Source organism: Corvus cornix, chromosome 2 (genome assembly GCF_000738735.6).
Source record: "Corvus cornix cornix isolate S_Up_H32 chromosome 2, ASM73873v5, whole genome shotgun sequence".
Lineage (NCBI taxonomy): Eukaryota > Metazoa > Chordata > Aves > Passeriformes > Corvidae > Corvus > Corvus cornix.
In genome coordinates, this window is record NC_046333.1 from 152428322 (window position 1) to 152453573 (window position 25252).

The window sequence follows — 25252 nt, forward strand, 5'->3', positions numbered from 1 at the left end:
AGCAAGGAGTTGAGGAGGATGCTAGGAAAGAGGTAAAATTACAATAATTAGGAAGGGGTTAATGGCTGTCGCCGTCTTCTGCCTGGGCAAACCGTGTGCCCTGGTGCAAAGGCACGGCCAAGCCGGGGTGCTGGGGGAGGTCCCCCCCATCCCCGCCCTCCCTCCCCGCAGCTGAGGGGCTGGGGAGCCACTGCCCCGCTGGTCCCCGCCGCCCTGTCCAGTGTCCCGTCCCCCTTCCCAGGCTGTCAGCTCCGGGGGAGGCTCCGGGGGGCGATGAGAGAGCCCCAGCACCCCCCTCTCCCTCCCGGTACCCAGGCAGCGGCACCAGCGTCTCTGCGCATCCCTCTGCGGGCGAGCGGCACCTCTCCGTGCTGAGCCTCCGCAGGTTTTTGGGGAGCGGGGGGTGGGGGGGAAGCAGAAGCCTCGCCATCCTCACCACCACCATCCCGGCTCCCTCTTCCTCCTGGCTCCCCGCTTAGGGCTAAGCCGTCCCGGGGAGGCTGCGCTGCTGAGCCGCCAGCGCGCTCCGGCTGCCGCTGGCTCCTCTGTTCCATCCATCCATCCATCCATCCATCCATCCATCCATCCATCCATCCTCTCCTCCAGGAGGCCAGGGGAGCATGCCCGATGCGATACCGTGTCAGTTCGGGTCCTTGCCTATAGCTGCCTGTTTTACAAAGCTCCGATCTGTGCGTGTGCGTGTGTATGTGTGTGTGCATTTCATCCCTCCCTCCTATCCCTCCCTCCCTCCCTCTCTCTCTCTCTCTCTCTCTCACTCTAATGTGTGATCTGGAAAGCTTATAAAAGCCTGATGTAATCCTTAATGCAGCCCCTGGCTACAAAGACTGGATCTAGTTTCAGAGAGAGAGATTCAGAAGCAGAATTAAAAAAAAAAAAAAAAAAAGGAAAAAAAAAAGTGTGGGGGGAGAAGAGAGAGAAAGAAGGAAAAGCAGACGAGTGGATTTTAAACAAACATATCTTTCTGAAGAAGACCCTTCTCGCTCCTCGCTGCTGGGAAAGCTACTCTGAACCCTGCTGTATATTTTTTTTTTTCCCAAAGGAGAAGACTTGATTGTCTGCTTGGATCTAATGATTTACTGGCTTTTAACTGCGTTTTTCCCCTCTCCTAAGGATTCCTCAAAAAACGGCTGAATTATTTTCAGCTTTTCTCTTCCACCTGCCTGTCTGCAGAGACACCAAAGGTTCTCCCTTCCTCTTCCTCCCCACCCCCATTTCTTTTAGGATTTTTTTTTCCCTTTTCCATTTAATACATACATATATATATATATAAATGTGTATGTATATATATATGTAGAGGCAAGAGTGGAGGAAGCGGAGGGGGAGAGAAGCTCTGCCATCCTTTTGGACTTCACGCGCTGCCCAATGTTGGGCTGGTTACCCCTGGATATGTTGCTGGTTTCCATTTGGAATTTGACAAAGGGAAGAAGGAGGATATAAAACCTGGGGAGCTCAGCAAGGTAAGGGGCTCCCGGCCACCCTTCCTTCTTCCACGGAGGGGAGGGAAAGGGGGAACGCGACTTCTCCGGCTGCGCTTTGCCTGGAGCGCAGGGGGTTCTTCTCCATCCCCAGAGGAGACGGGGATATGGGGGCAGCGGTGGGCGCCCACTCCTCTGCTTTTGCCCCTGGAAACAGCGCCCGGAGGATGTTTTCGTCCCTTCCACTCCACAGTTTGGACTGATAGAGCGTAATCGTTCCCTGACATGGGAAGTTTTAACTTTCGTGCATGCAGGTCCTGTGGGCAAACATCAAGCACTGGTGGAAAATACTGACTGTCTGCAGGATGCGGAAGGGGGAATGCAGACGTGTCCTGGGAAAAGGAGCTGGGGACTGGGTTGTTTGGGGGGAGAGAAGGCAGCCAGGCGAGGGAAGAGGACCGGGGAATCGCGACAGGAGAGCTGCAGAGCCAGCCGGGGCTGAACTGCAAAGTGCTGTGAAGCCGCGGTGCCTTCGCGGGCAGCCCTGGGGTCCGGGACTCCTCAAACCGCAATGTTGGCAAACAAAGTCTCGGAAGCTGCCTGCCCCGGGCACGAATCTGCCCTCATCGCAGCTCCCTGCCTTCCCCCTTTTCCTTGGAGAGCTCTCGAAGTGGGGGGGGTGAGGGGGGGGGTGTCCTTGCTGGCTTCACTGCTTGTGTGGCACCTTACCCAGGGCTGGAGGCTACGGCTGGGGAGGCGATGAGCTCCTCGTGTGCCTCCCCAAATGCCATTTCTCAGCACTTTGCTTCACACTGGGGGAGAAAATTAACCTTTAGCCTCTGTAGAGCTCCGAGTACGGCGCAGACACACAGACACGCTGCTCCCGGAGCTGTGCTCCTGGGGGATGCTGGCACCCAGGCATGGCTTAGCCTTTCTTGGGAAGGGGAGGGGGGGGGGGCGGGTGGAGAGAGAAGGAGTCTCCATCAGGGATGCGTAATTACAAAGCATCTTGTTCTGAATCACCCTGTGTGGGAATGAATCGCAAAATTTGTCTCTCCCTCTTCCCCCACCGCCCCCTTGCCTTTCACGGCCTGACATTCGCTGATGGAGGGTGGCTGTTGATGCATCTTCAGACTTTCACAGAGAGGTGTTTCAGCCATGGCTCTGCCAAGGCTGGGAGGAAAAGGGGAAAAGAGGGATCGAGGGGCATCAGGTAGGGGTTTCAAAGGGACTTTTCAGTCGTGGCTGAGAGCAGGCACCGGTTCCCGAATGGAAGGGAACAGAACGGGTTGCAGAAGAACTCTGCCAGGTACCTTGGGCTGTGACTCACACTCATGTCCCTGATCCTGCCCTGGCCAAGCAAACGACCCCTGTGAATCAGCTGCACAGAGAGGAGTTGGGAGGGAGGGGAGCATCAAGGCAAGGTCAAAGGGATGGAGGGCAAAAAGACACCCCCCTTCCATCCCTGACCACCCCGTCCCTTCAGAGCTGGGGCTTTCTGAGGCTCAGCCACAACCCAGCTCCAGCGCTGGGTCTGCCGAGAGCCACGGCCAGCTGACAGCTGATGGCTGAGGGAGGAGGAAGAGGAGGAGGGGAGGAAGGGGGCTGAGGAAGAGCAGAGCTACTTTGACAGATGCCCAAACCTGCGTGCGCGGCAGAGCGAAAATCGCGGCGCCTCGAAAGCCTCCCGGGGAGGAAGGCAGGGGCGCTCGGGGTGCGGGGTGCATCTCCCCAGCCCCGTTACCTGTTGATTACCTATAGGTTTTCTCTCACCTGGCCAGGCAGAGCCTGAGGAAAGCCGGGAGGGCCGAGCCCCCGACACTCCAAGGAGTTGCCTGGTGACCTCCGCCGCGTAGCGGGGAGGGCTCTGTATTAATGATGATGACTCTGCTTTGGCTGGTGCTGAAATATCTGTATTATCTATTATCAGCTGGGAGACGAGGCTGGAGGCTTCGCAGGGCTGGGATCTCATCCAAAGTCCGGGCTGCTAAAGGAAACAAACAACTCTCCATGCATATTAAGTGGGTCCCTAATTAATTAATGACTCATTAACCTGGGTCCCACAATCCTTCCTGTGCCCTAGACCTCGCTGAGGAAGAGGAAGGAGGTGGCAGGGCAGAGCCGGGGAGGTTTTTACCCTTGGAGAGTGCTGAGGAATTGCACCAGCTCAGCCAAGCCGCACTGCCAGGGGACAGGGTGGGCGCGGGGCTGAGCCTGGCAGGGGACAAGGGACAGGGAGAGGGCTGAGCAGGAAGGACATCCTGCCTGATGGCTCTCGGAGGGGCACAGAGGTGCTGAGGTAAGGGGACCCGGGGGACCTCCATACGCTGCTCCGGGTGTTACAGTGGGGTCAGGGTGCAGCATCGCTCCTGCTGTGGAGGACGAAAGGGAAGACCAGGAAGGAACTGGACGGGGACAAGGCACAGGCAAAGCAGGAAGAGGGCTCCTAGCCCTTCTTATAGCACTTGGGATGGTGTTGCAGAGCCCTGGGAGAGGGGCTTGGAGCCCCCGTAATTGACCAGTGAAGGTGGACAGGCTCAGGGAAGGACCGGCTGCAAAGCAGAGGGGTTTTCTGTTAATGGTTGTAACCCCTTCTCCTTACATGAGGGAAAACGAGGCAGGGACGGTGTGCCAGACCCCATACCCGGGATGGGAACTGCGTGTGCGTGTGTGGGAGTCGGGGGGAGATCCTGAACCCCCATCACACCCCAAGCAGCAGCCAAAGGCAACCACCACGGCTGGGGAGCACCCCCCATCCCATTCTCTGCCACCCCAGGGAGACCTGCATCGCCCTGTGCCCCGCAGGCACCCAGAGGTGCTCTGGGAACCCCCCACAGCCCTTCCCTCCCTCGCAGCACCCCACAAGCCCCTTTTACAACCACCCCAAACTTAGCGAACCCACGCACACGTCCCCACTCCATCCTTCTCACAGCATCGGGACCATCCCCGCTGCAACCCCGCGGCGGGAGGGGTTGGCAAAAGGTGTCGGGCATCGCAACCTAAAGTCAGGGTCCCCCCCAGCCTCCCCATACCCAACCAGGTAGCGGGGGGGCTGCCGGGGGCGGCCGGGGCTTGCGGCGAGCGGCGGGGAGGTGGCGCTCGCAGCCCGGCTATCGCCGCTCGCCACCCCCGGAGCGCTCGGATGCTCGGCACAGCCCGCGGAGTGCTGCTCCCCGCTATCCCCCCCAGCCAAAAAAACCCCACCCGCACAGCTGGGGCTCGCAATGAACGCTGGCGCCCACCCCGCACCCGAAACGCGAAACCCCCGGGGTTCATTTCCCAGTGTCCGGCGCCACCTTCCCGTTGGTTTTTGCTCCCCCCACCCCATGTTTTTTTTACCATGCTCCCCCGCATGTTTCATCTCCTCCCCTCCCCTCTTCTCCCCAGTCTCAGTATCCTTGCCAAAGTAGGGGCTTCCACGGGCTCTCCACGGGAGTGGAAGTGCTGCTGTGTTCTGCTCTGTTACCCCCATGCCCAAAATGGGGGGGAGAGGGGGGCACGGAGCCAGCCCCCAGTTCCGAGGGCTTGCTGGAGGTCTTCACACCATCCCTGGCTCCCTACAAGTGGGAGAAAGGGATTCCCGAGCACTTTGCTCCTGGGAATCCACCCATAGCATCGTCCAGCAGGGATGGTGTCCCATCCTCGAGGGGGAGATGACAGAGGGGCTTCCCGCAGTGCCTGTGTGGCTGCAGGTGGCTTTTCTTTCCCAGTTTCTTGGGGGGAGGGAGAAGGGGGAGCAGCGTGCTCACAGATCCAGCTTCACCTCCTCCCGTAGCTCAAGTGTAGCAGAAATCCTCTGTCATCGATACCTGTTGCAGGGTATCAGCTTGGCTCATTAATTAGCTCCAGGAAAACCTGTGCTGGTAAACAAATGACTCAAAGCTTTTCTCCGGGCCTGATCCCGGGCTTGTGGAATGCTGGTCACCACCTTTCTAGGAGAGGTGCAAAGGGAGAGGAGTATTTTCCTCAAGATGGATGACAGGCTGTCTCTGGAACCAGCTCGCCTCCTCCCCTTGGAGAAAATTCACATCCCCAGGAGAGCCTTCAAAGGGAAGGGAGCTGGCACCTGGCCTGGAGGCTTGCAGGAGAGCCGTGCTTGGTGTCGCAGCATGGATTGGAATGGCTCAAATGTGGCTGCAGACAAAGCCCAGGGGTTGCCATCACATCCCAGTGTTCACCGTTCACAGGATGCACCTGAGTTCCTCTCATGACCCCTTCCCCAAATTCCCCGGGGTCCCTGCTTGCCTGGAGGTTGCTGGGATAAAAGAGAGCAGGAGGGTGATGCTCATGTTTGGGGGGAACTTGACTAAGAATTAAATGCTGATGGGGGTTGACCTCCATCCATAAATTTGGGTGGGGATTTGGGGCTCTGAAGCAGGGGAAGGAAAGGACTGGTGCACAGTTCCCTCTGCAAGGTGGGGATAGGGGTCTCCTTCTTGGTATCTCAGTTGCTTTGAACCATGTCCCTGCCAGGCAAAACAGTATTTGAGTGCCTCACCTGTGCTGGAGAGGCAGGGGCTCTTTTTGACTTGAAATGCACTGCATTCCTTTGGATTAAATACTAGGAAGAAATTCTTATTTGTGAAGGAGTTGAGGCCCTGGCACAGGTTGACAGGAGAAGCTGTGGATGCCCCATCCCTGGAAATGCCCAAGGCCAGGTTGGACAGGGCTTGGAGCAACCTGGGATAGTGGAAGCTGTCCCTGCCCATGGCAGAAGATTGGAACTGGATGATCTTTGAGGCCCCTTCCGACCCAAAGCATTCTGTGATTCTATGAGTCATGTGTGACCCCCTCAGATCCCAAATCCACAGGAGACCAGCCCTCTAAGTCCCAAACCACCATGGCAGGGAGCTGTGGCAACCCTTGTTTCTCCAAGCCAGGACCACCACAGTGTCATGCTGGTCTTTAGCATCCTCCAGCATCCCAGTGTTGGAGGTCCCACCTGCCTTGTACCCTTCCTTAATGGTCCTGCTGTCTAAAAGGCAATTCTTCCACCCCATCCCTGAGCTACTACTGGGGCCATTTTATTAGAACTTAGGAAACCATCAGCTGGAAGCCAAACTTCTCTCTTGGAGAGCAATCTGGCCGAGCAGCCCACGGGGGGAGCGTAATTCCCTTTCCCTTCCATGCACTCCATGTGGTATTTGGCTTTCTAATGTGGTTTACAGCCTGCTGAAGCTACAAAGCACAACAATAAAAAAATAAATAAATAAAGGAAAGGAAAACGAGCAGTAAATTAAGTCCCTTCAGAACATCCATTTGTCGTCACATCTCGAGTTCAGAATTTCCTCGCGGTGCCTCTTGGAGCGAGGGTTTTGTATTAGTCTGATTATGTTGAGATAATCTGTCATGTTGCTCCGGGAAGCTCTGAGGGAAGAGGAGAGAAAAAAAAAGCAAAGGAAAGATAATATTTTAAATCAGAGGGCTGCTAGATTGGTGACTCTGTCTGGCAGACACACATCACTGCCCCCTTTATGAAAATTTTAATTGGTTACCTCTGTCAGAGAAAATGAGAGATTTGCTGATTTTAATTTGTTGGAGCGAATCACTCCCTGCCAATGTTATCAAAATTAAACCAGGGATGGTTTCCTACTTTCCTTCTCCTACTCCCTCTGCATTTTCTTCTGAAATATCCCTCCATAAAAGACTGATTAAGGAGTGACCAGCTGATGACAAACGAGCTGTTGAAGTGGCGAACTCTGCCGTGCTTGGTGTCATGCCTTATCCCTGAAACAAGGAGGATCAGGGAAAGCAAACGGCATCTGGAGGAAGAATGGACACAGACCTAGTAAGGAAATACAGATATTTTTGGGGAGGGGTAAAAATTGGGACAGATGGGTGTCCTGTATGTTGGCTGAAGTGAGTGTATGAAACAAGATGTATAAAATAGATAAAATCCTCCTTCAGGTGTTCCAAGTACCATCGTAGTTTTTGGTTGGTGATTTACTTCAGGTAGAGCTGCTGTTTGCTGACTTGACGTGGCCTGGGAGCAGGACAGAGGAATCCTGCATGTGTTTGGGGCACCATTTCGTGCATGCCATGTGTATGTACCGCTATTTATTGTTGCCAACTCTTTCTCTGAGCACCGAGCTTTGGTCAGTGGCAGGTCTTGTGATACCTCCTGCCATGATTTCAGCACTCCCACCTGCAGACTCACCTTTTCAGCTGCCTGTTTCCAGGCTGGCTTTGCTAGATGGAGATGTTCCCTCAGTTTTTAGCTCAGCTGGCCTATAACAAAGTCCTTGCTGTTTGCAAAATGGCTCTTTTCTTCCTCCCCTCTGTCAGCTATTAGGAATATCCCATTCCTGGCAGACGTGCCCTATTCCATATTCATTGAGAATTAGCACAGCTCTCTGTCTAAATGTTTTTGGGATAGGGGTCATCATGATAGCTGTGCTAGGATAGAGCTGGAGCTGAAGCGCTTTGTCTCTGTCCCATCTGTGCTCCTGTCTCTCTGGGGATGATCCTTTAAGCCAACAGCTCCACAGACTGCTGAAGTTTAGGTTACCCAACACCAAAACCCTGTGGCTGGTTTTAAAAGCTGCTATAGTGCAATCCTCCCTGTGGGCAAAGGACATCATCACGGGGCTGATCTCAGCCCCTGCCAAACCACGTGGCTCAGGGCAGGGGTCAGGTCACACTTAATTAAGACATTGGTCTTTCTGCACGTTGGATTTCTCATTTGTGAAATGGGGCAGCCTGGCTTCCTCCTTCCCGGTGGGGCTCTGTGCCAGCTGTGTGTCCAGCTGGATGTGTCAAACCACATTTCCTCTGGGATCCTGAGGTGAAGGGCACGGGCCGAGCACCAGGAATGATGTATTCTTCTTGCGTCTTGACTGTGAGCACATCCACCCTTAAACATTCCTCCAGAGCCATCTTTTCTTGTCCTTTCTCAGTCCTTAATTTCTTGAGGTCCTTCTACAAGTGAAGCGGGCAATTCTCCTGCACCTGCCTTGGATTCCCTCTGGATTAAACACCTCCTTTTCCAGGAGAACCTTGTGGAACACTGCAAAATAGTCCTTTGTACAGTCCAGCCCAGCCCACTTGGATATTCCAATCTATCAAGCCTGGGGTAGGAGTCAGGCTTTATGCTGGATGTTGTTGAGCAGCAGTGTAACAATGGAGATCTCCTCCCAACAAATATCTGCTGGTTCCTGCAAATGAAAGTCGATACACCTTCACAAGGAAATCTGTCCCAGTGGGGTCTTTTGTATCGAAAGCCCTGTTGGTAGATTTATTCATTGTGCAGGGCCGTTCCCTTAACAAGTCAGTTATTCATTGGCCATTGCTCGAGGGCGTGTGGAATTTATGGTCATAGTCCTGTAATCAGATATTTTGTTATAGAGGGCTTTGCCACCACGAAAGGTCTGAATAAATCAGTATGCAGCAGGAATTGATCCTCTCACAGGCTATTTCTGGATTCAGCTCCTGCTCTAAGAGTATTTTCTCCCTTCTGGAACTATTCTACCAAAGCCTTTGCATGTTTGCGCTGTGGTCAGGCCTACCAAAGCTCTGCTTTGGTGCCTGTGTACAGACAGACACACATTTAGGTCTGTTTTCTGGGCCTGATTTTTGTCCTGAGATACTTGAGGTCCATGCTGCTGCCATTATTTCCCATCCAGAAGAAAAAAAAAAAGAATTTTTCTCCATCACCTGACTTAAACATCTGCAGGTTGGAAAGAACTGCTTGAAAAGGCTTTAATCAACTGCCAGGGAAGAAAGGGAAATCTGATTTTGAGTAGCTGCACTGGTGCCTTAAGTACTAAAGAGCTTGGCCTGCTAATCTCCACTTCTCAGATGTTGTTCCACAATCTGATCAGCTCTATTGAGCTGAAACAAGGGTTAATTGCTAATGAAATGCTCCACACCTTCGTGCATACAAGGGAAGGGGCAAGGGTAAGCACCTCTCTTTCTGGAGCTTAGTGCGATCTCATCGTGTGCAGTTGATGGTGAGGGAATTCGGTTCTTGCATGTGTCCCAAGGATATCTGTCTGTGAAGGTAAAATCACAGCAGAGCCTCTGATTTTTATGGCAGAAATCAGGGATGGGAGGAGAGGAAAAATCTCTGTAACCTAGCAGCCTGTACTGCTGCACCCAGGTCGTGGGTGATGTTAAATGTGTAAATGTCAATGAACCTCTCCCCTGAGCAGGGCTGAGCTGTCTTGGCACTTACACTTGGGATGGAGCTCGGCAGTGCTGTGGTTCCTCAGTGATCAGATGCTGCCTTGCAAGTGTTCCCCGAGGCACAGCATGTTTCTAGGGAAGCTCTGATGGCTGCAGGGGTGAGTTTTGGTTTAAGGAGAGTTCATGACAAAGGACATTCAGTGCCTGGTCTGCTCTGATGAATGCAGCCCAAAGGAGTGTAAGACTGTGATAAGGAACATGTGAATTACGTCCACCTGTGGGTAGACAAACCCTGAGGAGGCCAGAGGGTCTCTGAGCTGCCCATATCTCAGTAGAATCATAGAATGCCCTGAGCTGGAAGGAACCCACAAGGATCATCGAGTCCAGCTCCTAGACCTGCACAGAGCAACATCAAGAATCCCCCCATATTGCTGAGAGTGTTGTCCAAACTGGAACTCTGGGAGTCTCCATGCTGTGACCACTTCCCTGAGGAGCCTATTCTGGTTCCTGACCACCCTCTGGATGAAAAACCTTTTCCTTTAATCCAGTCTAAACCTCTCCTGACACAGCTCCAAGCCTTTCCATCAGATCCTATCACTGGACACAGCACTGCCCTTCCAATCACATCCAAATTCCCACTTTACCACTCGCAGGTCAGCCACGAGGGCAAGTGAAGGAATAACCAGATGGTGAATGTATGTTCACTGCATATTCTGAATGTTTAAAAAAATGACATGAACAATGTTCAATATTTCCTGTCCCGTGTCACTCGCTGGCTCCTGCCAGCTCGGGGTTTTCAGCTATGTTACCAGGGATAGCAATGCTGTTGGGACTTTCAGAGTCTCCAGATGGAGATGATGCCACTACCAGCAGGAGAGATGGTGACAGGCAGAAGAGCAGCAGAGCTGGGAGGGCAAGGGGGAAGCTGGGAGAGATCCCAGCAGAATGCCAGTTGGCTGGGAGATCCAGTTAAGTGGGATGAGTGGAAACACCAGGAGGGCATCCTTGCTGGGAGAGTTGACATGATTGTAGATATACCCAAGGCATCCCTCAAGGGACCAGAAACTGTGGGAAGCGCCTGCAGGCATGGAAATGCCACTGGAAGTGACATTCCCCAGATGGGCAATCCTCAGTCTGGATCTCCTCTACCAAGACCAAGGAAGATGGTGAGATGGGCTGGATGAGGTGATTTCCAGAGGTCTCTTCCACCTTGAAGCATCTGTGATTCTGTGAAGATGGGACACAACTGCTGTAGATTTTGATGCCCTCACTGGACACAGCTGCCCCCAGCAGCTGCCTCCTGGTGAGCAGGAGGTCTGCAGGGTATTTAAAGATGCAGGACAAACTCCAGGGTGGGGCTGTGTGGCAGCACCCATTGTGGTGGCCTCCTCAGAAGGGAGGAAATCTGATCGGGATTGAGGTCTGGGGGCTGAAATCTAAGCTTGTGATGTGTTTTGAGTGGAAGAAAAACCTTTTGTTATGGTGTGAGACAGCCTTACAACCCCTCAAGAAGTAGAGACTGTCCTTCCCTGTGTTGGGACAAAGGCCTGTTTTGATGTCCTGTTGACCTGATCCCAGTTTTCTAGACAAGGCCTTTCTTGGCAAGTCCATGCCCCTTCCTCTCTCTGGAGTCTTACACCGATTTTTTGGCTGGGCTGTGACCAGAGGCAATGCCACAGCACCTTTGGTCAGAAATGTGCACACACCTTGCCCTAAGATGTGATGCTTACATTCTTTTACTCCCATATCATGAAATATTCATATTTTTGTGAATATCTTTTTCTGTTGTCCTGGGAAAAGCCTCAGCTTGTTCTGCAGTTGCTGGGAATTTTCTGGGATGTGGAACGGGGGGATGCTCCACCACAAGCTGCAACATCTCCTTCCCTGTTCTGTGGTGCTGATGGTTGGTGGGTCCCTCCCTTGCTTGGTCTGGCTTTTGACTTCTGGTTAGGAGCAATGATCTTCCCAAAAGGACCTTTAAGACCATCCTGGAGTGCCCCTGAGGGTATCACCTGACTGTCAACAGCATCAGATACACCGTGGGATGCAGTGCTGGGCATGGGGAAGATGGTTTGTGCCTTTGTTGGATTGGAGCTCATCCTAGAAGGTTCAGGGAACAGAAACACCTTTCTCTTGAGCAGGCCTTAAATGTGTTTGCAGAATATCTCACCACAATTATTTCCATTTTGCCTGGCAAGGGGAATGTGGGGCAAAGCACTGATTTTCCTCACCTCCCTTCCCTTGCCCACAGGAGTGGTTGGATGTAAATAGGACATGGCTCTTCCCAGTCCTGGAGCTGGGTCAGCGGGCTCTGCTTGCGTGCAGGTGACAGCACTGGGGCGGGACAGGGAGGCTGGCGCTAAACACAACGGCCACGAGCGCCTCGGATGCGCCACACCAGGCACGGCTGCCTTTCCTGTGGACTCAAAACCCTCCCTGTAACCTCCTGTTCTCATAAATGCAATTTATGAGCTGCAAGGTGCCCAGCAGGCCGCGGTGAGGTGGTTATTAAAACCCCAGATTCCCACCTCAAATTACAACCCAAATGCTGTGTTTGTTTCCCACTCAACACCGTCCCTCGGAGGTTTTCTTTCAGTGCTGAGCCCTTTTGAAGTTGCTGTCGATTACAGAGCAGGCAGTGTAATCCGGGGGGAAGGAAATCAATCACCCCGGCACAGGGGTCAGAATTGGGGTGGGGGATTAACCGTGCTACCCAGCCATCCTTTCCACTCAGGGGCCCATCCTGCTCTGGAAGTGTCACTCTGATGGCTGCAGCTCCTTAGACAGTCAGGGAAAGAGCATTTCAAAGAGGGTTTTTTCCAGGCTTCCAGCCTGGAAGGTGACTTTGGGGGTGTAATTATTCTGTCCAGTCACCCTCATCAAGCACCGGTAGCTGATTTTCTCTGTGGAGACTTGTTCCCTGGGTCATCAAAAGAGTGAATTGTTTAAAGTTATTATGCTTTATTTCTTCCCAAATTGTTGATCAACACTGTCTTGTGTCTCTGCACTTTTCCTGATGAGCCCTTTTGGATTTCCATCACTTGATCACCGTGGGTTGCACAACACCAAATATGAGCATGGCCAATGGAGAGCTCCTGAGCACTGAGGCAGCTGCTTGGTCTGTGGCTTGAATTAGGTGGAAAGTGAACCTTTGGCAGAGGTGAGGTCAACATCTGGGTTGTGCTTCACCTCCAGCTCAGCCCTTTTCCTCTGTGAAGCTCCTGGAGAGCTTGCTATCTCTGAACTGTTTGTTTGCACCCTTTCCCTCAGGAAAATTTATTTATTTATTTGGATATCAGGGCTCCTGCTGGTGAGTCTTGTCCTCCACATGTTCTTGACTTGATCCACAGCAGGGTCTGGATGTCTGCAGTACTTGGATTTTGCCAAATATTAGCCACAAATACCTTTGAAATGCACAACAGCACAAAGCCTGGCATTTTTGCAGTGGTGTGATAGGCAGATTTGGGAGGTGGGGGACACCAGCCTGGCCCAGCCCAGTGCACAGTCTGCTGATTAATGGGTTTATTTCATAGAATCTGTAGTGAACTATTAGCTACAGTAACTATTCTTCCCCTTTAAGAATAAAATCTCTGACATTGGTAAATATTCAAGGTGAGAGGACAGCAAGGAGACCTGGGTAGATGGGATGCTGTTGTTGGCACCCCAGTGGCTGGTAGAGGTTCTGACTGAGGTTGAGCATGGCTGTGCTCTGTAAAATCAGATTTTTTAGGACATCTTTCCTCCTTAATTCAGGAGTGGAAGTGGGTTTCACCTTGGGACCATCAGAGTTTCTTTTTCTTCTGATTAATCCTTGCAAGTACTTCGCTGCCCCAGCATCTCTTGTGTGTACAGGGATACGAACCCCTGCAGATGTTCAGTCAGTGAAATATCACATCAAATATTAATCAATAATACGTGTCAGGGCTTGTTCTTTGATTCAGAGACCTGGTGCAACTTGCTGCCACAGAACAAAACTCCCTCTGTCTCCCCACCTGTGACTTAGTCTTGACCCTAAGGTTTATTAGGAATAATCCCTGCCCCATGCCATCCCCTGGCTAGAGCTTTGTGTTTCCTGGGTAGCAAATCCATGGTGTGAATGGATTCCACATAGAATCATGGAATATCCTGAGCTGAAAGGGACCCACAAGGACCATCGAGTTTAGTTCCTGGGACAGTTCATCAGATGGTTCCTGAGACTGGGCTCTGTCCCTGTGCAGTCCAATTGCAGGCAAAAATGCCATTACTGAGTGAAATAATGCTAATAAATAATGAGTGACCAGGAGAAAAAGAAAGGCCAACATGAGAAGGGAGCCATTGGCTTCCATGTCCAGTCACAGTGGGGTGTGGCAGCTCAGATGAGTCTCCAACATAACCTTGACCATCTGGGCAGCTTTCCTGAATCGGCTTGCTGTTTCATAGAATCACAGAACTGCTAAAATTCAAAAAGACCTTTAAGATCACCAAATCCAAACGTGAACCCAGCACCACCACCACATTCACCGTCATCCATGTCAACACATTTTTGAGCACTTCCAGGGATGGTGACTCCACCACCTCCCTGTGAAGTCCATTCCGATGTTTTACAACCTTTACCTTGAAAAACAAAAATCCCAATATCCAAACTAAAACCTAATCTAAATCTTCGATTAGTGTTTGTGGCTCGCAGGGCAGCACCAGCCCAGTGTACACAGAGGAGAGACAGCCAGACCTGGCAGCACTTTTTTTGTCCAAGTTTCAGGGACTTTCAGTATCTGGGAAGGCTCTTGGCTCCTCCTTTGCACCACTTCTCAGCAGTAATGAGGTAACACACCACTGACTTCCCTGAGCATCTGTTTCATGGGGGAAGTGATTTTCCTCACTGCTGTACTGATTGGAAGTGGAACAGCCTTCAGTCCTGTGCTGTGTTCCGGGGGGCGCTGAGTCTCTCACAGGCTCAGAGAGCTTTTATCCGTGAATACCAGCCTGTAACCCAGCAGTGGCTTCGAAACCATATCTGCTTGTGAGACAAAACCTGATAATTTCTGGCCATTCAAAAGCATTCAGGAACATCCTAAATTGTGTCCTCTGGGCTGGATTACAATGTCAAGTCTTTTGTATTTCAGATTCTCCTGTATGATTATGGGAGCAGGGGGATGGAGTCAGTACGTGAGCAATCAAGGACTTTCCATCGCCTTTTTCACCACCACTGTGGCATTTAGATGAACCCCAGGGTACTTTCTAACCCTCTCCCCCTCTCGTGCTGTAGTAGGGCTTGGTAAACTAAACAGGGATAGGACACAGATCCAAAAACTGCCCTGCTTTTGTGCAGACTGTTAAATTTTTAGAAATGTTTTAGAACATCTTCTGAGGCAGCATCCTCTCATCCCAAGACTGGTAGCTGTTCAGAGGAAAACCTGGCCAGCAACTGTTCCCAGCAGAGACATGAGTCACCTTCTGGCAGGGAGAGGGGCAAAATCCTCAGCTCTTGTTGCCCTGTGTTCATTTTAAATCAAGCAGCAGCTCATGGGCTGAGCTGGGTGGAGATGCCTGTCTGGGGGCTCCTCTCTGCACTGTAACATCCCCCTGCCACAATGCACTTTTACAGCTCCATAGATCACTCAGTAAAAACCACATTTAATTCTATGGTAAGGTCACTTTTTATTTAAAAGGGACAGGATGGATTTAATTTATAATCCTCTCCAATTTTATGGCTTGCATTTAGAGTTATATCTATCATGTAGTGCCAAACACGTATTATAAAAATTGATTCCCCCTTTTCTCCTCCCTAGATTTGCTGTGTCAGGCGGATTCTGGTTGCCATCCCCTTTGCTTTAAGCCAGCAGATAGACTGAGGTGGATCTAAACATCAGGGATGACATCTGGGACTGCAAAGTGCAAGTTTATAGGGAATGGGACTGGCCCAGATCTATTCCTGGGTGTTTGGGAAGGAAGACGGTCTCTGCCAGCCTGCCACAATGCAGGACAGGAGGGCAGAGCTGCAGTCTGCAGGGGAAAATGCAGCTCAGAGTCAGGGCGAGGTGCAAGGGGTTAGTGGGTGACCTGGTGTTGGTGTCTTCATGCAGGTCCTGACGTGGTGCTGTGATGTAGGCACATCCTCTAAATTCAACAGCAAATTTTAGGCAAGGGACATAATGTTCAGAGGAGGTCGTAGAGAAGAATCATTACTTTTTTTTATTCCAGGGAAGTTTTTAGACAATTTTAAGGGAGCAGCAGTGAGGTTGAAGGAGGGAAGAGAGGGAATGGGGTGACACCAATAAGAATCAGACTAAATGTTCCACCTGATCCTCACTTCCAGCATCTGTATTCTGCACCCACACCTCGACACCTTGTCATGTGTATCACATCTTAAATAAATTGAGAGGTCTCTTTGCAGAGCAGTGGACATCAGAGAGGGGCAGACAAGGAAAGCCAGCAGAAGGAACTGTGATTGTTGTGAATTGTTATGAACTTCGGACAGGGCTGGTGGGTTCATCCCACGACGACTCCGTGGATGCTGTGACTTGTGGCAGGAGTTGGGTGAAGCTGTCAGAGAGATGCCTTCCCTTGATTTAGACACTTCCAAGAGGTGATAAATGGAGCACTTAGAGGGAGATTTGAGCCTCCAGTCAGGGCTCTGACAGGAAGAGGGAGCCTGGCTCCTGCTGGGAGCACCCCCATATCATGGTCCACTCTCTGGAAAGGCAGCAAGGGGGTGATCTGCTTCCCTCTCTTGCAGCTGCATTCCTGGGGCGACATTTTTCTATTTCTGTGATTAAGTTGTGCTCATAACATCCCTACCAAACCCCCTGGACAGGCTGTTAACTGCCCTTTAAAGCTGAGCTGGGGAGAAATGAGCCACATTTGCCTACACACAGCCCTGGCCACACTTGATTGAGTGACTGCAGTAAAACTCGAGCTATAAATAAAACACATGTGCCTGTGTCCACAGTGGTGTTCTCCTGAGAAGATGTCATTTGCTTCAGGACTCCAGTGAAATATCCATATTTTCAGCCTCTGTTTTTATTAATGAGTCGATTTTTTTTAATTGTGGGTTTTTTTCTGATGTTGGTTTTTGTTTGATTATATATGCTTTAATTTCTTTTTTGCAATGAGAACAGGGTAGCACAGGACAGCCGGTTTAAAACAGCAGCATGAACAAGGTGCTAAGGGATCAAAAATACTTGGTAGTGGTGAGGGACAAGCACGATGCCAGGGGTGAGGAGGCACCTCTCATTCCTTGAGCAGGGTCACACTGCTGCTCCTCCTGAGGCTCTTCCCTAAAAGCCGCAGCCAGGCTGGGTTTAACTGGCAATAGAACAATCTTCTCTGAGTGTTTCATGGGCCTGAATGGAGAGATCTGTGGACTCATCTTTGCTCACTGAGTAATGAAACACAGACAAAAGAAAAAAATTTGGAAATTATGAAACTGAAGCCTGTCAAATTTGAGTTGCTTAGTTTTTTGGGGGTTTTTGTTTTTTTTTTTTTTTCTTTTTTTTAATCTTGAATATGGACTGTGATGAGGCTCTTTAGTGATTCAAAAATCATACCCGGGTTTTATTTTAAGTATTACTTGTACTTGTTTCTTAATATTACCTGTCTTTCATAATCGCAGAACTTGAGAAATTTTGATCTGAATGCCAGGTATTACGAGAGTGGTGGAATGAGAATCTGAGAGCAGAGATATGTCAGAAAAGAGCAGGAGATTACCAAACGGTAATAAGGACTGAATACAGTCTCCATGGGGAGTGAAGGATTTGCCTCTGCATCTTTTCTTTTGGTCTCCAAGGAGCTCTGTCTCTGGAACAGCAGCATCTCAGAAACTGAAAGCAGCAGTTCACAGGGAATGAAGGTCTCTCTGGCACTGGAGCCACATCTATCAGCATCCTGGCTGAAAAGGACATGTAATTTAGGTTCATTGTGCATGTGAAAATTGAAAATCTGATTTTTTTTCACTTAAATTTGCCAAAAATTAGACAATGGAAATGCACCAAGTTTTGCCTTGTAGGTGAGATTTAAACATGGGATAGAGGCTGAGTCACACCTGTAGGGAGAAAAGCCCTCAAGAACCTCGTCCCTCTGCTGTAAATACGGGGGTTAATGCTTGGACTCGATCATCTTTGCTAACCTTAATGAATCTGTGATATGCTCTTGGTACCTGTGATGGGGAGAGTGATGACTACAGGAGGAATGTGAAGGTAGGGCTGAGGGGGAGAGACATCATGGGATAACAAAAACAGGAGAAGATCAGGGGTCACTGTACTCAGAGTGATCGTTTCATCACGTGGTTCATATTTGCCCATTTGCAAAGATTTCTGCCATGTTAAAAGGGGCGGGAGATGGTTCTGGATGTGCCTTTCATCTCTCCTGGGTACATTCACCTTGACATCAAGAAGAAAGTCAGGCAGGAGGGAAGTGAGTGGAGAAGAGATTTCTGTCCCCATTTCTGTGGTGTTCAACCCCCCTCCAGAGGTTTTACCAGGAGATTGTGGCTCAGAGAAGGAGACAGCTCAGAAAGGACAGAGGAGAATCATAGAATGGTTTGGGTTGGAAAGAACTTTAAAGATCATTCTCCAATGAGAAGTTCTGCTGGGCTTGGCCAGAGTAGTTTAAATGTGTTCCAGCTTTTATCATTCTATATCTTATCAGGAGGAGGTTGCTCCTTGGAATTTGCCCTGGACCCCTAAAATTTGTGTATCCTTGAGGATAAGGCATTAGAGCTGGAGGACCTTAAATTAAAAATGGGCGGAGAAAAGGAAGGAGTCTCTGCTGCCTGCAGAAGGCCATCAGTCAGACTTGCAGGCTGTCACCTGAGTCCTTGAGCCACTGGAGACTTTGATGTAAGGTTAGACAAGAAAACTTCCACTTGGTTGCTGATGAGTCACCAAACACCTGAGAGGAAACAGCAAGGAGGCATCTCAGGGGTGGAGAAAGGCAATAAAGCAAAGCCCCCGTTGTGTCCAGCTCTACAGATGGAAGCTGCAGAGGGGTGAGGAAGTTTCCACCTCTCTGCATTAAAGACACAAGGACAGAACTGGAAGGCCACTTCCCAAAGGCCGTTGCCTTCCTAATGAAATCCACCTCAACAGCAGCAGGGAGATTTCCTTCTTAATCATACAAGATTCACTGTCTGGGATAATAATGTTTCTGGTGGCTAAAACCTCAAGCCAGGTATATTTTTTCTGCCAGATCAAGCCTGTTTATTCTCATAGCATCATTACCCTTTAGTTTAAATTTTTTTTTAATTCTCTTGGTGCTTCCTTCTCAGAGTTTTAATTATAGCATTTTAATTTTCTCTTCATTTTCCTTTTGCAACGCCAAGTGCACCAGGATCTTGTGGCAAGTCTGATCATCTCAGTGATCTTTCTCTGCAACCCTGTCTCACTGTGAATTCATGTTTCTTGAACCCAAGCACAAAAATAGATAAAATATTTTAGACATGGTCAAAGATAGTGTCTTCCTAATATCTGGAAACCTGGCAATATTCCCTCTCACTATGTCCTAGATTGATACATTGCCTTTTCCACAGCATGTTATTTGTTTTTACCCAATCTGTATCTTTATCTTCTGCTTTTTTTTTTTTTTCCTGCTCCGCTGAAATCACTTCAGTCTTTTTCAGCTTTTAGCTTAGGAATGTCCCCATTATCTAAATGTGATGGTGTAACTCTCACGTCACACCTGGGAAAACTAAAGCAGAGGCAAAAAAATTACTTGACCTTCACGAAGGAGGTGGCAAAGCTTCGCCAAAAGCAAGGAGAGAGATTCCTTGGACACCAGGCTGCTGTTGGCATCAGGGCTTTGTCCTGCCCCGAGTTCCCTGCGAGGCCGATGAAGTCGAGGTTCCAATGCCTCCCCGTGGGCAGAGGCTGCCTCTTCCAGGCAGGAATTCTTCTTATAAGGAGCCTGGTTGTTTTCCCTGCCCCTCAGCCTGCATCCCCCGCTCCCTCCTTCGCCGGGGCAGGGATGAATGGGAAGAGAGAGGCTCTGAGTGGACTCTGTTCTCCAACCCCAGTCGCTGCTGAATTTCAAATAACTCCCCAAACAAAACCCAAACAAGCAGCCCCTTGTGTTCCTCTATCTCCTCTCTCTTTGGCCTTTAGTCACCAGGCTTGGCAGCAGCGCTGCTCTTCTGTGGCTCGTCACATGCAAGGCGGGGAGGATGGGCGGCTTTGTCGTCCTTCTCTTTGCTCAGGGGTCTGAAACAACAGAGCCCTTTGCCTTGTTTGCTTTGCCGGGGTAGGAGGGAGCGGGGCCAGAGGAAGGACGAGGTTGGTGTAACCCCTGGCAGGGTTTTTGGTGAGCAGCAAGGTGAAGGTTTGTACATTCGGAGGTGTGATTGCCACTGCCCATCCTTGTCCCCTGCCTCCCTTGTGCTGGTGGGGACTGCTCTCCTCCTTGGAGAGGGCAGTGGGAAGGTGCTGGGTGCTTGGGGAGAGGAAAAGGTGCTGTTCTATGCCTGAGGACAGAGCATCCCTCTTGTCCCAGGAGGATTTGCCAGCTGGCAGGGGTGTGCCAGCTGCAGAAATCATGGCTCAGGTAGCAGTGAAAGGGGACAGAGGGACAAATCCAGCTGGGAGCTGTGGTTTGTCCACAGTGCTCATATCCTGAGATATGTGGGGTGGATGCCATTCTCCTGGCAGGGGCGAGAGTGTGGTGGAGTGGGAAGGAGAAAAACACAGCTGCTCCCATCACCTCTGCGCCACTGCTCCCTGAAGCTGCTGGGGCATGGCAATCACGGAGAGAGGGCCAGGTCAATACACGTGATCTGAGCAGGAGGATTTTAGGGTTCTCGAGACCCTGAAACTCATTTTACTCATTATCCAAGTTGGAGTTGAACTCCTTCACCCTGCAGGGAGAGAATCTCTCCAGACAGTGTGGTGGGGTCAGACTTATTGGAGACTGGGGCAGCTCCTTCTGACCTCTCAATTTTCAGCAAGCCAAGTCGCATAGACTGGGACAGTGCAGCATTTTCTGCCAAAAAAAAAAAAAAAAAAGAGGGGGGATTTAGCACTATTTCTTTCTCTCTTGTGTCTTAGACCAGAAAAGGCCTCTGTGCAAAGCTCACTCAAGATGCACTGTGAGTCTTTGGCAGCATATTGTGGTGTTGTTCACTCTGCTGTGCTCAGGCACAGGTCTCCTTTCAGCCCAGCTTTCCCTGGGTGAGAGGAGCAGCTCATCCTGCCAGCCCTCTTGGAGTGGGCTGACTTTAAACAGCAGGACACGACCCCTGGCTTGTGATAGGGGATATTAACTCCTGACCTAAATAGGGAAAAAGAGCTTGAAGTTTATGGAAAGCCTCTCCCACTGGTCCGAGGAAAAGCCAGATGGCTTCTGCCTGCGATCTATGGAGAAAGAGATCATTCATGGATTATCCATGAGGAGGGGTCTAAGGGAGGTTGATGCCTTTGAAAACTCATGGGGTGGGTCAGGAGACTGTCTTGTGGATAAATATAATTTTTCCTTCTGCACAGCTCATCACTTCTGTGCTTTTTTTTTTTTTTTTTTTGATGGGAAAAACAGCATCCAAGCCATTGTGGTGTTGTTGGTCACCACCACTGAAAGGCTCACGTGGAAAATGCACAAGCCAGGTATAACTGGGGGGTTGTGCTAAATCTTGGGCTAACACAGGAATTCTTGGATGAGGTTCAATGGCCTCGTTCTGCCTGAGGACAAACTGCATGAACATAAATGTCTCTTCTGTCATTTTTTTAACATATATATATGTAAAAAAACCCCAAAATATTCAGGATGTTTTATGAGAAATTACCCAGACTTAGTAAGTACCATCCCAGTGTTTCTCTCAAGCTGAAGGAATAATCCCAAAAAATTCCTTGAGAAAGTGCTTCATGGTAGTTGATTTTGCATCTGTTGCTCTGCACCCAACACTGACTTCCTGTGCTGGGCTGCTGCCTCTGTGTGATGCTCCACTGCTTCTGCAAGGATTTGGCTTTTTCCAGTTCTACTCAATACTCTGATTTTGACAGGGAGCTCCTATTAATAAATCTTCTTCTATATCCCTAAATATGGTCTCTACAGCTAACTATATATATGGAATAGGAAACACCTCCAACTGGGAGTGGTGTGGAAGGAGTCTTTTACTGCTAGGCAACCACTTGGAATCCAAGGCTGCAAATTGTTACTCAGGCTATGACAGCTCCTTAACCCCTGAGCTCTTCTGCTGCTGAAACTAGGAAACAAGAGGCATTTTGGAATGAAGGTGAATTTGTTTCAGAGAGAAAATTCAAATCCTTTCAATCTGTTTTTTCTCTAATTTGATTGGAAAAAAAAGAGCTGGTAAGGGTAGTTGTAACAATAACACACATACAATTTAATAGTATCAAAAATACATTTTTTTTATTGTTAATGTTAATAAAAATAAAAGCCCAGTTAATCTCCTTCCTTCCTCCCTCCCTTCCTCCCTTCCTTCCTTCCTTCCTTCCTTCCTTCCTCCCTTCCTCCCTTCCTCCCTTCCTCCCTTCCTCCCTTCCTCCCTTCCTCCCTTCCTCCCTTCCTCCCTTCCTCCCTTCCTCCCTTCCTCCCTTCCTTCCTTCCTTCCTTCCTTCCTTCCTTCCTTCCTTCCTTCCTTCCTTCCTTCCTTCCTTCCTTCCTTCCTTCCTTCCTTCCTTCCTTCCTTCCTCCCTTCCTCCCTTCCTCCCTTCCTCCCTTCCTCCCTTCCTCCCTTCCTCCCTTCCTCCCTTCCTCCCTTCCTCCCTTCCTCCCTTCCTCCCTTCCTCCCTTCCTCCCTTCCTCCCTTCCTCCCTTCTCCCTTCCTTCCTTCCTTCCTTCCTTCCTTCCTTCCTTCCTTCCTTCCTTCCTTCCTTCCTTCCTTCCTTCCTTCCTTCCTTCCTTCCTTCCTTCCTTCCTTCCTTCCTTCCTTCCCCCTCTCCCTCCCTCCCTCCCTTCTTTTCCCTAAATCCATTAGTGAAAGACTTTTTAATTTTTGTGAACCATTTTTTTCACTAAAAACACATTATCTCAGAACTAATTTTTAGCCAGGGGTTTTTGCCAAACTCTCTTTGCCTGTCATATAGTAATGATCCCTTCATTTGACTTCTATACCAAATTATATTTGATAAAATATAGATTGTGAATCATGATCATTTCACTCATAAAGTGGTTCAAGCAAGTCTTCGTATAACAAGTACAGGAAGTTTTCCAAGATTTTTAAAAAATGAGATATGTTGGTTATATAATAACACTTCCAAATACACATTTTGGGATTTTTGAAGTCTTATTTCAGATTGGGGTGTGCACACATTTCTCCACCTATACACATATACATACATTTAATTCTGCTCCTTTTGTGAGTAGCTGATCAGAACAAAGAGATGACAAGTGCTGAAAAGTTGATAAAAAACAAGGTATTTTTTCACAATGTCCCAGGCACTGGAGAAGCTCTCTATGAATAAGGAAATAAGAGGCAGTAAATTACTCTTACAGCTTCGAATCTGTTGCCTGCTCTTCCTCCTCCTCCCTCCAACCCAGGTCCCCCAGATTTATGAAATCTGGAGATTCTCCATCTGTAGAAGGAGTTTGATAAGAAAAAAATATCAGATGGTGGTAAGACGAGAATGTCATGGATAATAAGGAATTGGAAGATTTACAAAACATGTTGAAGGTTGCATGAGAATCAAATTCTGAAAAACGGATACTAAGAGAAAAATATTGATTTGTTTTTTTAAAAAATATTAAAATAAAGGTTACAGAGCTGCTGGAATTGAAACAGGATTTACCATGCAGATCACTGCACTTTTGGTTTTTTCCTTACCTGGAAAAGGACGTTCTCTTTCCCTATAGTGACTTTTCCATGACCTAAATCACAAAAATCAAAAAGCAGTTGCTTTCGGCATAAACAGCCTCAGTGCCATCCCAAACAGCCTGAATGTGTGAGGATTAAAAGCTCTGCTAGAAGGGTACTTGCATTACTAATTACTATTTGTCATTAATGGCCAATCAGAGTGTGAAGAATGACTTTGTGTCTTCTCCTCCCATGACCTGTGTGAGTGAGTCCCACTGGCTCTTTACTCCCATGAAACATTTTCCTCCTATCCATCTTAAATAACTGCCCTGCTGATTTTCTGGAGTATCAGCCAAGAAGGTTGAAGCTCTGTGTGTTCCTTTTCTTCTCACTTGTGCATTTTTTATACTTAGAATTTGTCTGCTGGGTTAGAAAAACAGTAAAAATAGAATAAAAAAAACATTAAAAACTTTGATAGATTTTGATCTTGTCCACTTTGATGCTAAGGGAGCATCTCTTCCCTGCTCCTCTAAATTGAGGTTTCCACCCTCTATATAAGCAAAATCACAAGATTTCCACATAAAATATCTGTGGTCAGGAAAAAAAGTCCAAATGGAGATTAATTACCTCATCTTTCATCAGAGGATAATGTGCTCCTGATCCAAGACTTCCAACTCCCACACTTGCAAAAGGTGTTTTGTAGCATCGAAGCTAAGCCAGGGAACTCAAAACCCAAATTTTGAGCCATAAACTCTTTCCAAGGCAAGATCTCCATGAACCCAAGCTGTATGGAAGGGTAACTCAAGGTCAACTCTAATTGAATCTCTTTGTCTTTCTTTATGGAGTGTGTTGGCTGAAAGCCTGATGAGAAGAGGTGACTGGGGGATTTATAACATCTTATTATTGTCCATTTGCACTTCTGCTTTCACCCACAGGTGGCCAAAAAGAGCTAAAAGCCACAGCTGGAGTCCCAATATCCCTGAGTCACTGTTAATGTTGGTTTAAATGCCCAGGTAATTTTGGAGGAGAGTTATAGGCCATGTTTTGCCCACCTGGTATGCGAAGGTGGATTAATAAAGCCTCTCCAGGGAGTCTGTAACTCCATGGAGAATCAGAGTTGTTGAACCTACCTGGAGCAAGATGAAAGATGGGGAGGGGTATGTCAGGGGTAGAGCAGCATCAGGAAATGATCTGAGTAGCCTGAAAAATCTGTGTAACTGCAACTGTAACAACACACCAGACAACAACTTTTATTAAAAAGAGCTTCAGCACAAGTCCCCAAAGCACCCCAACCTCAGAATGACAGAATTAAATAGGTTGGAAAAGACTTCTGAGGTCATCGAGTCCAACCAATGACCCAACCCCGCCATGTCAACCAGAACACGGCACTGTCCTGGCTTTCCTTGAACACCTCCAGGGATGGTGACTCCACCACCTCCCTGGGCAGCCCCTTCCAAAGGACAGTGATTAAAAACTCTGATCTGGACTTGTCTGGATGTGGCTCCCCACACATTCAACAGACAGCCCAGTAAAGCACGGGCAAACATTTGGTCACAGGTCTTCCCCAAAACTCTCCTGAGCCCGTGGATGTCTTGAAAACCCTCCAGCCAAAATAAATAAAGCCACCGACTTTCCCAACACAGAAATCATCAAGTTTGTGTCACTGAGTTTGTCTAACCAACAGGGACTCCTCAATCCACCTTTTTTCTTGAGGACATCCCACATCTCCTCATTCTCTCTGCAGAGGGGAGTCCATTTTATGCTGATTTATGTCTTGATCTCTGAAAGCAGCTCCAAATCTCTTGTGCCACAGCATTTTCCATGCTTTGGAAGGATGCTGAGGATCCTTCAAAACCTTAAAAACAGTATTTTTGGTATTGACCACTTGCAACAAACAGATGTCCTGGGTGAAGGATGGACAAAGATGCCAGACTGGAGGGAGAACAATGGGTGACACAAACGAGGTTCAATAGTTCCC

General features: G+C 49.1%; 1 protein-coding gene across 13 annotated transcripts in view; it reads left to right on the forward strand.

Moving 5' to 3' along the window:
- The first annotated feature begins 366 nt into the window (after positions 1 to 366).
- The window catches only part of ADGRB1 (adhesion G protein-coupled receptor B1), a 283118-nt gene continuing 258232 nt past the window's right edge, over positions 367 to 25252 (forward strand). For 9 of the 13 annotated variants that reach the window (XM_039548694.1, XM_039548698.1, XM_039548696.1 and 6 more), the window contains exon 1: positions 758 to 1478. The gene's annotated coding sequence lies outside the window, so the exon portion shown is untranslated. Of the gene's footprint in view, positions 386 to 757; positions 1479 to 25252 lie in introns of those variants that run through there. The other 4 variants (XM_039548700.1, XM_039548701.1, XM_039548702.1 and 1 more) reach the window with 2 other exon arrangements.